Genomic DNA, 19,663 nt, shown 5'->3' with positions numbered 1-19,663 from the left:
CTTGTGAATTCTTGACAAATAAAAACATTTTTAGAGAAAATTTACGAATAAATAACTAATACTGCGTAATTTACGTAATAAATAAATAATTATTTCAAATATTTTAAGGACATTTTAACACGTAGACGTGGCAAAACTTCTTTAAGCAACTATTTCAATTCTCAATACTGGGTACATTATCTTGTTAGGAGTGAGTAATCTTTACTAATTTATGCCCAGTACCTAATAATGACAAATACAAAATGTATTTAATATATGATATTGTATACAAAAACACATAATCTTTTTACATAAAACGGTACAACATCTAATGAGGTCATGAATTTATTAAGTTCCAACTATTAATGAGATATAAAACTCGCTTAGCTTTAACGATAAAAACGTTATGCTAATGAAAGCCAAGCGGCGCGGCGCAAAATGTAAATTTAATCTATAAATAAAGCCTACTTTGATAGCGCTACACTTCGATTTTAAGATAGAAATAGGTGATGGTGATATCACAATCAAACCATACAGTGTGACCACTTAATAAAATCTATAAAATACCGATGTTGGCAAAACCAGTTAAATTTTATTTTAAATTATAAGTCGCAGATACATAACTTAAGATAAACACCGTAACGACTAAATTGCCAGTATTTTTCTCACGATATGAAAATACCTTGGCATTGCAAGAGATAATACGGAAAGTCCTAACATTACAAAGATTACATGACGGTTTGCCTCGAAGCTTCATAAATATTTGCTCAGTACTCTGTAAACGCAACTTACACCAAGCCAACATAACTTTTCGTATGTCAAACTGCATGTAAGCCCTTAATATCCCTTATAAATATAACCATAAGAGCTAAAATCCTAAAGGTTTAAGGGCTTAACGTACAAAATACAATATAAATTCACCTGTGCTTATGTTGACAGCTCCCGTTTTCTAGAGTTATGCTTTCTTTTTTTTCTGTAAGTCGTTAATCTATATTTGCTTCAATAAAATAAGATCTTACTCAAAGCTGGGGACTGCTGTAGTGCAAATAGTGTCAAAGTGATGTGACTTATCTACTACTTACACTTTAATTAAGTAAGTTTGTTATCCGTTTTCTTATCCTCTCGTGTCCTTATGAATGACGTATCTTGTATTTTCTGGCGATTGAAACGAAAGTCGTGCATTTAAGTTTAATTTAAAATTCTTCAAAAACATTTATATTTTTAATAAGCCTCATTAGACTAATTGAAGGGTGGTAGAGTCGGTCAGAGATAGCCTAGTGGTTAAGAAACTCGGCCTCTCGATCGAGAGGTCCGGTTGTCAAATCCTAGGCACGCTCTGATTTTTCAAAGTTATGAGAGTATTAGAAATGAATTATCACTTGCTAAACGGTGAAGGAAAATATCGTGAGGAAACCTGCATATCTGAGAGATTTATAAAAAAAAATCGCGATAAATAAAATATGTGATGTCTACGAATACGCACTTGGCCAGCGCGGTGAATTATGGCCTAATCCTTCTCACTATGAGAGGAGACTCGTGCCCAGCAGTGGGACAGTAATGAGTTGTTGATGAGAGTCGGTATGGTTCAACCGGGAAGTTACCATCGCCACACGTTTTACGTAGCCAGCGTAAAGTAGATCTGCGTAAAGTAGTTCTCATTACAGCAGCAATATTTTTTTAAAGAAAATGCAACGGTTTTGTTTTAATTCCGCTAACTGTTATATAAATAAACATCTCTTAACATATATATCTTGAGAATGACTTATGGCTAACTTAAAATTTTTTTCATTAGTACATTTTGTACAAAGTATAAAATGTACCTATGTTTGATACTTTTATCGTTATGAAAGTTTGACAACAACCAGTTATGGCGTAATCTTGTTCTCGGCGTTGGTCTTTTTGTTGGACGGTGAGGCTCTAGTACCAAGGTAGCGTTTGTAGACAACTCCATGTTGCGAGGCGGAGTTCGAAACATTTTAATCAGTGTAGAAGTTTTTAGAAAGTGGGTTTCTAAGAATTTATTTTTTGGGATTTTCAATAGAAAGACCAATTCTAAATATATATAACTCAAAGGTGACTGACTGACATAGTGATCTATCAACGCACAGCCCAAACCACTGGACGGATCGGCCTGAAATTTGGCATGCAGGTAGATGTTATGACGTAGGCATCCGCTAAGAAAGGATTTTGATTAATTCTACCCCCAAGGGGATAAAATAGGGGATGAAAATATTACTTCGTAACGCGAGTGAAGCCGCGGGAAAAAGCTCGTAATAATATATTTTACGTAATTACTTATCTATGTGGAGCTCATGGTCCTTTGTAGTTGTATGTTATCAGAATATCTATTAAACTACAATTATTTTTCCGTTCAAATCGCTGAAGAAAGATAGAGAAAAAATATTGTTTTTAAAATATAAAAAGTAAGTATTTATTTATAAAGGTATAGTATTTATTTATTGTTACCTAATATTTTGTCTTGTTTGCCATCGACACCGACTTGTTGACACCGAAAATCAAAAATCAATCAGTTTCAAAGAGTTAGTCTAAAAACAAACCTTTAGCCAAAGGTTGAGTACGTCTGTTCATGATCCTCTCGCATCCAGCTGCGATATCTTCATTTGGCGGCCGGCAGGTGTCACGTGTTCTGTATGCGCCGTCCTGCTCGCACTCCCTCCTAACTTTCATCCATCCCTTTCTCTTTTGTGTCCCAACTCTGTAGGAAATCTTACCGGAGTTTGTAAGCCGTAGTTTTTTTTTTATTGTGTAGCCGAGGCTTTATTTATTTCTCTCAAGTTCCTGTCGGATACAAATAAATACGTTTTCGGATAAAATAAGTACATAGAGGTTGAGGTTACGACAGATTTAAGATTTAATTTTTAGTGTAACCTAATACCTCGCTACATGCATTTGTCAGGGGATTTCATTTGGGATTTGGAAACATTTACTGTTAGATATTCTAAAAAATCTTAAGTCGTAGTGGTGTTAAATAAAAAGTAGATACCTCTATTAGGTAGGTAGGTACCTATTTTAATATTGAAGTCTCAATCTATATTTGTGTTTGTAATAAAAACATACCTACCACTATAACATTTAATTTACCTATGCATTTTTTATTTAATTCTATGATTAGATAAGTACATGTTTATACAAGCAAATAAACCCACACATTAAAACAGTTGGACGTTGTTTGCAAATTCATTATGGATTCCAATCCAATACATGAAGCTTTCATATAAGTAAATCATAAGTAAATATAAATTCAATCGTCGTTGTAAACTTTTATGTGCCTCTAAAATTGAGATGTTAAAACTATATTTAAATAGGACCGCTCTATATTGAAAACATGCGAGCAGAAAGATACCACTAAGTACATAATGCATCAACATTCAACATTCAACAAAGGAAAACTTTCACACAGGTCTACCATCAATCACGTATCCGAATTGGGCCGATCGCTCATCACGCTCAATAAAACTCGAAGTCATTTCGGATGGCGAGTTACCATCGCTACCTGCAGCGACATGACAGCCACTTTCATGCTACGATGGGTGATGCCTTTCAACTGATATACACATGCGTGTAAGACTCAAGGACAATAGAAGTCAGCTACAAGGACTTCGAGCTGATTTAATTTAAAGTTGCAACAAATAAGTTTTGGAATACATTTTACATTCTATACTACAAAGTACATAAAAAACAAAATATATTATTTTATCTTGTAATCTTAATATAAGAGCTATTACTAAGAATTTTAAATCTATTAAAATGTGCGCAATGAGACCAATATTGTACCTATAGATTTTCATTTCACCCTCTATGTCGTTACTAAGGATTTAAGCCTTTACAATGTTATTTAGAGACATACTTTTAAATATAAATTATTGCACTTCTAGATATTAATTATTGTAAATAAAAGATTAACAATGAATGAATTTAAAACTTAAAAAAAATATTATTCAACGAAAACTTCGCAGTCTTTATTGGAAAAAACAGATTTTATTCATTACGTTAATCTTGTGAGAAAGTATATTAATACAAATAAGGAGTTAGAATCCAAATACAAAAAAATATAAAGCTGCTTACAAAAAGGAAGGTTTACGCGCAGGCCGTACCTACACCACATTTATAAGACTTATCATAGTAAAGACTTCAACGCGCTGAATACAATCCGAGAGTAGACGACAGAAATATTTTCTCGAAATATAAAAATAAAACTGAACTGTTTGTTTTTTATTAAGGTGAAGAATAAATAAATAATATATTTCTTCGTCTAAAATACTATAAATATGAATAAAAGAACATAGTAATTAATAAATACAATAATAATAAACCCAAAAACATTATTATCAAATAATACTTTCTACGCTCATAATTCTAGATAAATACTTCATGTGATCTATGGACACCTTAAAATAGATAGATATATGCACACAAACTCCTAACAAAAATCAAGATTTCTTGTTAGCATAAAATTTCAGACTGGATGGGAATCGTGCCGTAACATTATTGCATGTCAGACCGATGTAGTGGTTTAATATATATCTCGAAAACATAATTATGACTTTGGAGACTCATTAAGCAGAATAAATTGCATATTGACCCTTAAAAATTAAGCCATCAGTACGTAATATAATCCTTGCGAGAATGAGTTCCATTAAAGTAATGACTACAGAACACAATAATTACAAGCAACAGCAAATAATTACAAATAATTACACCTACCTAAAATTATGACGTGAATTATAGCTGCATTTACATCTGCGAGGAAGAAAACAGCTGAATAAAGTCATGTTGATTTACAACTGAGTTACTTTATTCAGGTTAATTAAGAAATTGGTAATGAACATATTTTTTGCGAAGAAATTAGGTTAGGTTAAAAGAATATAGGTTTGCAGGGATTAAAAATGTGCGACAATTTTGAATTATGTACATTTTAGATACTTAAATCAAAGAAGTTAATAAAACCAATCGAAGAGATTTTTAACCGACTTCGAAAAGGAAGAGGTTCAATGTTTGGGTGTATGCATTTTTTATACTGTTTGTAATCTAAAATTACAATTGTGTAAAAGTTTTTTGTGAGTGACAAATAGCCCATATAAAATTATAAATCTATAGTAGGTAATTTCCGAGTATAGTAATCGAACCTAAAATTTCCTAATAACCGATGACACCATTAAAAACGAGATTTTTTTAATAACTAATCCATTTAATCTAACATATTCCATCAGCCAAACTTATTTATCGAATAATACATATATCACAAAAACTCCTCCAGTCGCTAACACGACGTACTTTTATAATAGCAATTAAATAAACTTCCTCGATTTATATCCCAATTAACATTTATATTCGACTTATAAACCATATGAGTACAGTATCTAGCAATTAAATAAGGTTTGTGACTCAAGAGACCTGACACATCGTTAAGACGATCGTTATTAAGCCTCAACACAGTATTTATTTACAGTAATTTACCACACATTTAAATCCTGAGAGTTTAATGATGCTTGACTTTTTGGTCATATTGCCAAGTAATGATTGTGTCAATCGACTTGAGTGTTGGAAAAATCAATGTAAATAAAACAAGTCCTGTGCCCTTAGTATGAGTTTTTACGTTTTTACAAAAATGACTGTTTTGGTATTTGTTTACGTATTTGCCCATTCATTTCCAATCAGCGCCCCAAGCGGATTGTATCAGAACTGATTGGAAATGTATGGGAAATACATAAACAAAAACAAAAACGGTCATTTTTGTCAAAACGTAAAACTCATACTAAGGGTACTGATATAAATATAATTTTATTTTATAGTGATAGCTATACCTACATTGCTTTACTCATATTTTTGTTTACTTAAAATAACCTTTTTGGTCTTTTGTGCCTTAGTAAAAATATACTATGCAATTGTTTATTTAGTGACCATGTCTTATAAATATGTACAATACATACGTAAGTACTTGCAAATTTAATGAATATGTTGTATATAATGTATTTATATTTTTTTAAATAACATAATTAAAAAGAAATTAAGTATTCGTGAAAAAATCTTATCCTAACCTTATGACAGGATGTTCTGTACTCACGTAATAAGTAAAAAGTCATAACATATAACATAAACATACAAGTTTATTAGTATTTAGGTAATCGTTTAGCAACAATGCGCAGTAATTGTAGTATAGACTGTGGGAGCAACTTAATTGCACCGGGGCAGGCGTCCGCGAATGTCGAGCGTTGAACCTGCAACATGGCGGTGTTTGCACATGTTAAATTACCTAGTTTTGATACTAGTTTTGCAGTGATAGCCTAGTGGTTAAGAAACTCGGCCTCTCGATCGAGGGTTCCGAGGTTCAAATCCCAGGCACGCACCTCTGATTTTTCAAAGTTATGTGCGTATTGGAAATTAATTATCACTTGCTAAACGGTGAAGGAAAACATCGTGAGGAAACCTGCATACCTGAGAGATTTATTAAAAAAAAATCTCAAAGGTGTGTGAAGTCTACCAATACGCACTTGGCCAGCGCGGTGGACTATGGCCTAATCCTTCTCATTATGAGAGGAGACCTGTGCCCAGCAGTGGGACAGTAATGGGTTGTTGATGATGATGATGATGATGATACTAGTTTATAGGTGATCTTAGGGCTTTTGTTGCGAGATTTTCTTAAATGGTACCTATATAAATTGCAGAAAATATTTATAACATGCGTAACATTCTCTTAATCAAATAATTTGAAATAAATAAAATGTGAAGTGCAATAAATTTTTGTATATTATGCTCATCATCCTTTCGTTATTCTTATAAAGGTACCTCTAAATGTGTGTACAAGGAAAAAAATTACGAGAAGGAGCGTATTAATAGGAAAGCATTTTAAAATAATAGCTTATATTATATGAAAAGGAGATTGTCGCTGATGCAAGTAATCTTAAATCACGAAATTTTTAATAAACGTAACTAATTTGGCTACTTTTTCTATTGATCAACAATACATATTTGTACGTATGTACTTAATTTTATATATTTTGTATAAAAGTATAAAAAGAAAAACACTGATACTGATTCTAGTTCTGTATTTATACACACCACACCTGTGGATGAACTCTTCTGTGGTGTGTGGATTCTAATTCTTATCAAAAAATGTAATACCCAATTACCAAATTTTCAATACGTTGTACATTATCTACTTACCTACATTGGTCTAAGCTCACAAAACTTACACGTGCTAGTATTCAACCGTTATAAAAATCAGGGCAATACATACTATCTACATACCTACATAACAATCATTTATAATTCTCGTAATGTTATTTCTACTTGCTGAACCGCCGATACAATCAGTCCAACATGTTAATCAAGACATTGATTAACGATTCATTAAGACTCGTTCTAATGTTATTCATTTTTTATTGCAACGATCAGTCTTTTTTTGTTCATATTTAATCGAATTTATAGACTTGTATCTTGCTATGACAGGAAAATCAATTGTATAAGTACAATTTTGTTTTAGGTATTACTGCCAGCTTTTAAATATGCGTTATCTTAGTGGTTGATCGAGTTCACACATAGCCAGTGGACTGGCTAAGCTCGGCCAGGTAATTAACTCAGCATTTATATGTACTTGCATTGTTAGTGGTTTAGGAAGTAATTAATTTTTTTTATCATATAAGAGTAGCAGACGAGCATGCAGTCCAACTGATGGTAAGTGGCTACTGCCGCCCATGGGCATCTGTAATCAACCCCAGATAGAATTAGATATCCCTAACTGAGGTCGGCCCCAGGTCGCCGCTACCCCTGAGGACTAAGCTGGAACGCCTCAGAAAAGTCTGTCTCCCTTACCACACCCTTCAAACCAGAACACGGCAGCGCCTAACACTGCTGTTATTAAGTGGAAATAGGTGTGGCGGTGGTGCCGCCGGAGTCGAACCACAAAGGGTTCAACCCTCAAAATTAATTAATAACATATGTTGAAATTAACCATTATTATAAGAACATACTTTATAACTTTTTTGACTTATTGATATAAGAATACGCAGATTATGCTACTTTAATAGTTTGAGGTTGTTTTCCTTACTTAGGTAATAGTGAAGATGTTCAGAATAAAGTTTCCTATACGCTGCCTTGTATAAATTACGCCGAGAATTTCACCAGTACAGAACGCGCTAAAAACCTTATCGTATATGGAGTGTTAAATTATTTATTCTTAGCGGCGTCCACTTATAAATTCTCGTGCCTTGCGAATCAAGAACCGATGCAGGCTTTCGATTATGTATCTGCGATCTGGCAGCGGATGCGATCGGCGGATGAAAGGGCGTGTAATAACAAAAACAGCGAAGGCGAGACTCGTCGCGTATAACAACTTCATCGGCGCTAACAAGCGGCTTGGGGTAGGGGCGCCAGGTGATACACCCTTGGGGAGATTGTCCTGATGACTGTGGAAATTACATGTATCTAAAACTAGTAGCAGATTTAAATAAAAATTGAATTGAGTCCTGTAGTCGCAATACACTTTTCTTACAGATAGACTAAAAATAATCGCTATTTTTGACTGTTTATCTGATTTTATTTAATCTGGAAATAACTAAACAAAGGGTTCACTTTTACTAAAAAAAATAGATTTTTTAAAGAAAGCAGGTAGGTACGAGGTAGGTAGTTAGGTACGGTACAGGTAGGTAGGTACGAAAATAGGTAGGCCCATCAAGAACTCAAATGCAAGGTTATTAAACGCTAACAATTCACAAGCTGACAATAAGTAAAAAAAATAACCTTTGAGACTTTCACCTCGCAAAAGTCTACGGTTCAAACGTCGATTTGGTCACCCGATTGTAGAACGAGTTCCGGGGACACGAGTCCATTATCGCCACCACAAATCGAACGGCCTCAAAAAACGAAGATTACACAGAATTACACTGCATCGGATAAATTCTCAGTTTCCTGCAATAAACGTCGCCCGATGAAATGTCGTCACGCGAGCTTTCTACCACGTCATCGTACTGAATATTACTTTATTATCTATCTTTTGATATCTTTTTTCTTTGTAAGCAATTGCGCGTTACATTCTAGTTCTTACGGAATGATATTACTATTTTAGAATCGTATGAGTGCTACTTGTAATTGCAATTGTAATTTCATGAAGCTTGGTAGTTACCAAGCTCTGTATCTCTATTTTATAATTATTACAAGTCAGAAAATCACATACTTATCAATATTTATAAAACCGCTCGTTACTAATCTCATAGTAGTAGTAGTTAGTAGAACTAATCGCCAAAGGTTTTTCATAATTTTACGACAGTATTTTTATTTAAATGCGCTATTCCTAGACACAATTATTCAGCTATAAATTATTTTTATAACTATAAATTATTTTTGTTATTTCATAAATCAAAATACAAATGCAACGTGAGTGTTGAAATGTTTTTAAAGGAAAAATCCAAAATATTTTGATATGTAACGGGTACTCACGATATGTGGTTTAATTTCTTTTTGCGAATGATGACCCGACTCTATTACACAGATCTTAATCACAGCGACACTGTATTGACGGAAGGATTCGTTGACAAGCACTACTAGTAAATTAATTTAACTACCCTACGTCTAGTTTGTTTTTATATTCAGGCACAATGAACAAAAATATCAGTAAATATAAATGAAAACCGCATCTAGTACTCGTTGCATATAAAATGTCTCAATGCCCCGATAATAGAAGTCTAAAATCAAACACATCTAATATATTTTACTGAAACGTTCATGTACAATACTAAAACTGGAAAAGTTTATCTGCTTTAACCCTCTCATTTCTATCTGTACAGCCTAAAGATTTTACGACCAATAATTATACGCTGCGTCTTCTGAAAAATAACTGTGTTATTTTGTAAACAAAGTTAACTACTTTCTTCGTCTCACAAAGGTCTTGCTTAATTGCTACCACGGTATTCATTATGTTACAAAAAGTACAATTTCTAAGAGGTCCACATCCGGGACACGTGTGTTTCGAAGTGGGTGTAGGCTCCTGCCTCCCACATCTTGTGGGGAACTTGTTCCACTGGAAACGATCAAATGATTAAGATTATGAAGAACATACCATAATATTTTTTAGTAAATATTATTGTAGTAATGTGTAAAGTTATTATTTGTCATTTTTTCTAATTTAACACCTGCCGCAAAGTTTTACTTATGTTTCCTATATTTCTAACAAAGATCTCTGAAATGTATTAATTCGCACTTCGATAGTGTGTTCTTACGAAACTAATTAATTATCACATTTAACGGTGACAGGTGACGGTGAAAAACATCGTGAGGAAACCCACATGTCAGAAAGTTCTTCAATAAAGTTCTTAAGTTGTAATCTACCATTTCGCATATGGCCAGCAGCCACTCTCAGCCTGATATGACACCCGAGATCAGAAGTGAGTCAGTAATGGGTTGATCACGATAATATAGTGGTGGACTATCGTCGGTAGTATTGTCAAGTTTTTCTCATTTTGAACAACAATCCCCAACCCTTCAATGCAAAAAATGGTTCTATACCTAGCGTGTAAAACATATTCTGGAATATTTACAAGCCTATCTCATAGATTAGTAAAGTTACTTCGCCGCCTTGAAATTGAATGAAGCCACAAACGGCTTATTAGTAAGTTATTTTTTTGAATCCTTGACAAATAAAAACATTTTTAGAGAAAATTTACGAATAAATAACTAATACTGCGTAATTTACATAATAAATAAATAATTATTTCAAATATTTTAAGGACATTTTAGCGCGGAGACGTGGCAAAACTTTGTACGCAACTATTTCAATTCTCAAAACTGGGTACACTTTCTTGTTAGGAGTGAGTAATCTTTACTAATCTATGGCCTATCTACATAATATCGCTTTATCCATGTTAGTCCGACAAGTCACGAAGACCCCATGTCAAGGACAAGAAAAAATTATCTACCCGATTGTATTTTAATTATGGACATCGCATTATGAATATGAGTGCGACGAATCAACGGTGATGAACTCTGTTAAGATGCTGTTGTTATAATCCTTCGTAATATATTAACATTTGATTTGATTACTATCCGCTTTTCAACACATAATGATTTATCTTTTTAGATGCCTTTAATTGCAATGATATTTTATAATAAAGGAGAAAGTTTTGTAAATGACTTATCTACTTGCTTATTTCAAAACTTTAAAACACGATAAGTTTACCGGTGATATTTATCGATTACATTGATTTTTGTTGAATTTAATGCATACCGAAATAAAGAATAATATTCAATGCAATAATATTAAACAACGTTTTGCATCCGAGGTACCTATATCGAACTGTAGTAAGTCAAAAGGAAACGCAAAAAGCAGAAGTGGAAAGAAAATGATATACATTGCGGGCAGCGCAGCTCTCCCGGGCCGCCCGACGAGTTAATCAGACAAGCTAAACCTGCGGTTCTCAACTTTACTGTATTTTGTTATAACTACAAAAAATATACAATGTACTCGTACGTACACATTTCACAGTTATAATCACAAAAATGTGAGTAGGTATGAGGTACACAAACATGTACGTTATAGTTTAAACGTGTTACTAGTTAAAATGTGTTGATTAAATATGCATATATATGATGGCTTCGGCGACAAATTGGTTTGAAACTATATACAAGCTCGTTTGTTCTTGAATAGTAAATACATTGTCTAACGAGTATTCCTTATGAATTACTAAAATAATGAAAGTGTATAGTCGTAATGCTCAATACAATACAGAAAATCAATATTTTGCAAACGATATTAAAAAAAAAGTAGGTAACTTGACTTCAAAAATAAGTACTTAGATATAGCGGCGTTTTTGAGCTAACATTAGACATATCTAAGGAGTAAATTAATTGGTAAAATACATATATTTTACCAATTAAAACATGTCAATGAAGAATGATTATTTACAAGATACTTAAACGCAATATTCAACATAATACCAAATAACAATATGTATTATTATATAGAAGACTCGAAAGTTACAGGTTTAAGGTCTTAAGTAAAGCAGCTTAAACTTTCTCAATATTTTTTAATCTCCAAAGTTTGAGAGGCACTGTCGAATAATGGAACATAATGAGTGTATCGGCGGCGGCGAGGCGGAGAGCGGAGATCATCGCAGCTGCCTTTGTCTGCGCTGAGCCGCTGACGACTCTATCCAGCGCTCTCCGGACAGTATAATAACAGGAAATAACTCTAAATACACGCTTTGAGAAACGCTGCATTAAATAACTTAATTTAAATAGACAAACAAAAATATACGTAAACTTGAAGGAAAACTATAAAAAGCATTCGTAAACAAAGTTTGTTGTTAATATTTGTTTTAAACGTATTACTGAAAACAAGATGTTTTGACCAAATGTCATGTTTTGAGTATTCAGCCAATTCACAATTCTATAAAAATAATATGAAATATGTATATCTACTCGTATGTAATAACTAATACTTCTGCGTTTACTATACTTTTAATAAAATCACATTCTAATGAAACAATTAAGCATCCTGCGTTCATTAATTCAGCAATCACATTGAGAATCATATAAGTAACACTAGACTTACATAATTTAAGGTGTAGACGCAACGAGTGCCATAAACCCCCAATTACTTACGGAATTAGCCATAAAGCATCTATCCAAAGTAAGAAATAAGGCTGCATCGTAAATCGAGTCGAGCTACTAATGAAGCCTTCATAGGCGCGCGCCACGCGGCTCTATAAAGCCTAACGTCCCTTTGAAGTCGCCGCGACAACGCAGAGGCGCTGATGCTTTTATAAAAACCCAATGATTTATTCCACGTCCATTCAACTCCGACCGTAGGCTCGTTTTATGGGCATAAAGTGCAAAATGGACACTCAGCACTGATATTAAATGCTTGCAGTACGTGGATGTGCATCTATATTTTAAATTTTAAGCCCGTTCATATTTATGATTATGAATCTTTTTTGAATATTTTGTATATTATAGTTATAACATTTTACCATGGCAATGACCATATTCCGCGGATATACCTACATTTTTGATGATTCGAGACATCACTGATCAGTATATATATAACATATTTTGAATCAGTGTCATAGTAATGTCTGGACGTTACACTGGTGAAGCTGTAAAGGCAGTGTAAGTTAGACTAAAACTTTGTGCTTTTTATGTTTCTTTAGTATTAAAACACCTAAGTAAATTAGTTTCAAAATTGTATTCATGTGGAGTGTTTATCCGAATGTTCTCTACTATCGATAGGAACTTCACTTTTAATAGTTTTTTTGATAACCCACAATACCTCAAAATTATCTTCACTCCGATTTATATCATCCTACGATTCAATCCTAGTTCGAAGTCATTCTGATTTTATCGCTACTAAACCAAACTAAACTTGAAATAAAGCATCAAACACTATTTTTCTTAGTATAATTAAGATGTCGGTAAGTCCTAATCTATAGCAACAGATTCACATACAATTTATTACACAATTTGTTTAATAGCACTTCAGCTCGGCGCAAATAAATGGGGATTGCAATGAGTTTTTATCTGCACGCATTTTTCTTGCACTAATGGCATGTAGTTGTGGCACTTGGTCGGAGAAATATGTAAATTGTCACGCGAAGTCATCAGTTTCTTACATGTGCTCGTAATGCTTCGGAATATCAGATCAATAGTGTTTTGCGTGCAGGTGACATATTTTATATGTTTTTTTTTAAAGATTGAAGTAGTAAATGAGCATGCAGTTCATCTGATGGTCAGCGGATTGCAAGCGTAACTCTATTGAACGGGGGGTTCTATTTGAAGTATTACAGATGCCTAAGGACTAAGATCGTCACCTCATATGTAAGTCAGTCGGTATACATATCCTTCCACCAACATCATCATCAACAACTCACTACTGTCCCCCTGCTGGGCACGGGTCTCCTCTCATTATGAGAAGGATTAGGCCATAGTCCACCGCGCTGGGCAAGTGCGTATTGGTAGACTTCACATACCTTTGGGATTTTTTTGTTATAAATATCTCAGATATGCAGGTTTCTTCACGATGTTTGCCTTCACCGTTTAGCAAGTGATAATTAATTTCTAATACGCACATAACTTTGAAAAATCACAGGTTAGGATTTGAACCTCGGACCCCTCGATCGAGAGGCCGAGTTTCTTAACCACTAGGCTATCACTGCACTTCACTGCACCCTTCCACCAAAACACAAGAACTGTTACACGCTAAAAATGGAGGTGTAATGATGGTACTTCTCCGCGCCGCTGTAAGGTAGCATAACATACCTAAGCAAGGCAATAAGATTGGGATGCACTCCCAAATCAGAAAACTTTCATTAGTATTCAAATTATAAGAATTAGTTAGGAGATTTCAATTTATTTTTTATTTTCGGTGATTACAACTCAAAACTTCCGTTATTAAAGCTACGGGTTATACGGGCTAAGGTTATTGATGTTTGTCTAATTTATTAACACTCTGTTTCTGCAGAAACGTGTTACAACATAACAGTAAACAAGTTAGAAAATACTTGTTTCTATCCAATGATCTAGTTACTAGAGATTAATGAGTCGGCTCATTCGATTAGTCAGTCATTTGGCTTCATAACTGGTTATTTATTTTAATAGGTACTCAATAACCTGATATATTCACAAACATGTATGATTAAAACTTTGTATATCTTTATTGGAATTTCTGCTTTTGTGGTTCGACTCTGAAGGCACCATCACCACACTTACCAATTTCTGTCTTATAACATTAATATTAAACGCTATTATGATTTAAGTTTGTGGTACAGTTTATAATTTTCCAACTTAATCATCGCGGGTAGCAATGCATCTGTGGTCAACCTCTGTTAGGTATTCCAATCCTATCTGGATTTTATTAAATACGTCCTTAAACATACTGATGTTTACTCATAAAAATATTGTGGTACTAACCGTTCAACAGAGACAATTTATTTATTATATTCCAAGGTGTGCGTTACTGTGCATGCAAGGCAGACACAGCCTACTATTTGTATCAGATAAAGTATTGTAATACGAGTTACGTTATACGTGGTCTGTTAACAAATAACAGATTTAAATGTTTAATGCAAAGTGCAGAGAATAATCAGAAAGTCAAGGTTATGGTACCTACATTAGAATTATTTAAAAGTTTCCTTTGTAAAGTTGATGTGCTCTTGGCGACGGTTTCTCTGAGGGGCTAAGTTTAAGAATTTTTTTCAATTTCAATTTCTTTATTTGCATAAGGATAAGGTACATAAAATGATCTTAATTTATAAATTACATCGTCTCTTATTCTACCTTTATAAGGTGTGCAAATTATCATTATATTGTTCATAATAAAATAACATCATCAAAATAACATCATTATTACAATTAATTTATTAAAATATATTATTGTTCAAATAGCTAAAAAAATGTATATTAAATTTGTATGTCAATTTTACTTATTTCTAAATATTCATTTGTGGTATAAAAACATTTATTTACTAGCCATTTTGTCAATTTTGTCTTAAAAGTATTATAAGTCAAAAGTTTTAGGGTTTCGGGTAATTTATTATAACATTTAATGGCCATACAGTGTACATTGTTTTGATACAGTTTTAGTGCACAGTTAGGTAAAAGCAATTTATTTGGATATCGTACTGTCCTAGTGGAATCGTCCGATTTTTTAGTAAAATATTCCGGATATCTGTGGACCAGTAAGCAAATTTCCCTAATATATAAAGAAGGCAGGCTTAATATCTCATGCTTTTTAAAGAGTGGCTTGCAACTATCCAGCTGATGAGCGTTGGATATTGCACGAATACATTTTTTTTGAATTCTAAATGCCCGTATCGCATGTGGTGAATTTCCCCAAATAATCAAACCATAGCTGAGTACCGATGAGACGTAGCCGTGGTAGGCACACCAAGCCGCTTTCTCTGATACTGTATATCTGATCCTCCTAATAGCGTATATAAACCGGTCTAACCTACTACAGATATTTTCGATGTGCTCTGCCCATTTAAGATTTTCGTCAATAATTATACCTAAGAATTTTGTATGTTTTACTACGTTAATTTTTTCATTATTATATTTTATATCCATGTCATCAGTTGAAGTCCTTTTTGAGTTAAAATGAATTATTTTAGTTTTATTTAAATTTAATGTCAGATTATTATTTTTTAACCATATTGTTATATCATGTAATGAACTTACTATTTTATTTTTTAATTCCGTTTTGTCCTTATCCTTTATAATCAGGGTAGTATCGTCTGCAAACAATATGCATTGGTTTGTCGTAGAGTCAGGGAGATCGTTTATGTATGCTAAAAATAGGAATGGTCCAATGATACTACCTTGAGGTATAGCGCTTCTATGATTTTCCCTAAATGGTGAGCTGTATGAAGTTTTAGTAGGTTGATTGAATTGATTGAATAAATTGTTTCAAAGGAGTTTGCTCCAATCCAAAGTGCCAAATTGCCACTAATGTATGTTACAATTAATGAAAATTGTTATATATCAATTTAACAATAAACAAAATGTTCTTCCGTTGCCCTAAAACTCGAATTATATATAGGACACAATCACAGAAGAAAATTACAAATTTTTAATAGCGAATTTGGGACTGCCAACGCTACATTAGAGTAGTTAGAGCTTTTAAAAGATAAAATCAAATCCCTTTACACCCTTGTAACTAAATACCTATCTTCAGGTAGACTACTTAGTATTTAAGCAGAATAAGAGAATCAATACATAATATTAAAGTTTCTGTGAGAAATATCAAAATTTTCCAGCAGCCGATACTGATTTTTGTAGATAAATAAATTAGGTATAGTTTAAACAAAGTTACAGTATCGATTAATTAATTATTTATTGGTAAATTCATAGTAGAAAAATAGAAATTAAATAAGAGTAAATTCATGACAAAACTAAATGAATATCAAGTTCAATTCAACAGAAGCTATTTACTTTTACGATAAACACAATACAATTCGTTATGACCGTTCATCTATTTGTTTAAAACCGAAGAACTGAAGGTTTAACTATAGTCCTTTATCTCGATAAGTACTCATATTCCACTAAGGCATTGTTTGTTTTCTTTGTTGTTCCCGATTCGAGGAAGCGCTTGTCCAACAACAAACCACTAGACAACTTATAAGGATTAAAATATTTGGCCAAGTGTGAGTCTAATTCGGTCACCGAGGATTCCGTATCACCAAATTTTCATTTACTTTTTATTTTTAATATTGTGATCATACCAACCAGTACGTAAATGCAATGTGAAAATTTGAACTGTCTACTTATTACGGTTCAATAGATAGAGCGAAAAACGCGGAGAAGTTACGGTTTCTTGTGAGGTTGTCCTTATTTATTTTCAAGCTCTTTATTTTTATTGTTAACTGTCATACACACTCAATAAATTTCAAGAGATAGAGAGAGCCCTGCGTCAAACAAAAATACAGCGGAGAATTCGTAACAGGGCTCCGTTTTTATCCTTTGGGTACGGAATCCTAAAAACAATTGAAAACTTTCGGGATTAGGTTAGCGGCTTTACTACGAGTATACAAAGTTTAAGCAAGCAGGAAGCGAGACAAAACTAATAACTACAAGTAAGTACCTACTTAGCGATAATGCGGACCATAATGTAAACGGTAGCCTGCAAATAAAATGTAATCTTTTGAAATAGCGCCGAAAGTAGCTACTATTGTATGGAGTTATAAGTTGTAAGTAAAAAGTACTACTTAATTTGTAAAAAGTACTCAAGGATTGTACAAAATACAAATGATTATCCGCTTTTAAGTTATAGGTATCTCAAAGTTTGTGGCTGATGATATGAAAATAAATACATTCGTGTTTTGTTTGGTAAGCCAAAAAAAACTGAACGAAGTCTGTAGTAATCGATTTTCCATCGGTAATTACATCGCTATCCGACTTTTTCCTTATCATTTCGAGATATGTCAAGAGGTTTTATTCGTAATGGATTTTACGTTCACCCATAATCACACATGTGTAATTAATCACACAGCAAAAATAAACAACTCATTAAAATACGACATACCCACTAAAATTAAACAATAGCTTGAAAGCTCCCAACGATGATATCTTTAAAATACCGTCTAATTTATTTAACTGACATAATTTAAAATATCTCCCAAAACAAGCAGATATGGTTCAGATTTTATCTCAAAAATCGTGCAACAAATTGCCCACACACTAATGTTACACATACACGATACTGTTACTCGGCACTCTTTAACCATTCCACACGTTGCCTAACACCACACACGGAGCTGAGTCGATGGCGCAACGAAGATTTGGAGGTATAATTACCGGAGCATCATCAGCGATCATTACGCGTGCGGTGAATGGCTGGTGACGGCAGCGACCACACACAGGCTGTTTTTTGTTGTAGGAGTAACGGGTTAGATGTAGATACAATTAGATACATTGAAGTCCTAGGACATAGGACAGCGTTAAGTTCGGAAGCACAGTTGCGTCCAATGGTGTGAAATTCGCCGCCTTATTCATTCATGTATCCGAGATTAAAACACAGGCAGGTATCTCAAAATTTTCTGAGGATTTTAGAAGGTATTTTGAAGAAACATATCACGGCAAAAGAAGGTGCCTCTTTCTTTTCTTTCATTCTTATTAGTAGATACTAATGATTTTGCTTTACGGCAGATGTAGTGGTTCGTACTCCGTAGCTCTTCAAGGCACCTACAAATGCTAAGATCGTAAATAAATTGTAAAATTTAAAATTATAAATACAAAAACTTAATTACAAATATGTTTTAAAAGAATGAGTTAACTTAATATAATAGTCTTTAAAAATAAATATTATGGAAAATGATCCTTAACTGCTAGGAATATTTAGTTACTTAATCTATCTATATATCTACTTCATACATAACGGTACATAAACACAAACACCTTACCGTGCTAAAACAGCAACAAAAACTATAAAACTCCTACGAGTTCTTTTTTATTATTATGTCGTAAGAATTTATTATTAACAAAAAGACACTTAACTTCACTTAAGTACAACTATTCCAAAGAGTTTATACATTCTTCATTAAAAGTTAAAATTATGCAACGGGATACACCTACAAAAACTTTATGGAGCTTCTTCAAAAAGCTACTCTAGTTATTATGATCTAAGATGAAGAGATCATCTCAGTCGACACTTAACTCATAACCGTATTGACGTTTATGAGATAGACATGCCTTGCTCTCCCCGAGAGCCCCGAGAGGTAATTACCCGTCACTCTTTATGAACCACTTTAACCTATGCTTTTACACTTCAGAGTTATTGTGTGACATAAATACATGATGGTCCTTGTAATTTTCTTTTAGCGTTAAAATATTGATTTTTAGTTCAATCATTCTCAAATAACTTCTAGAAAATAAACACATGGAACCGATCTTACAGCGTGGGTGCTTAATTCTATTTAAGTATACTTTTAAATTAAGATTTTTTTATGCAACGAAAAGAACAAATACCTACACACACTGTTACATGAGTAACAGAGGATTCAAACTACATAAGACTTGTCTGAGATTTATCATAGTTGCGTTGTTGTTGTTGTAGACTTAGCTGGAAACAATGTTAGAAGCTATACTGCACCCTTTAAACCAGAATTCGCTTTACACCACTGTCATACCTATTACAGAGAAAGGGGCGCCAATGGCTCAGCATAAACTTATTAAAAATATT

The sequence above is a fragment of the Epargyreus clarus genome, unplaced genomic scaffold (assembly GCF_041222505.1).
Source record: "Epargyreus clarus isolate Ecla_fem2 unplaced genomic scaffold, WU_Ecla_fem_2.2 ptg000024l, whole genome shotgun sequence".
NCBI classification, from domain to species: Eukaryota; Metazoa; Arthropoda; class Insecta; order Lepidoptera; family Hesperiidae; genus Epargyreus; species Epargyreus clarus.
This window is presented reverse-complemented; position numbering follows the sequence as displayed.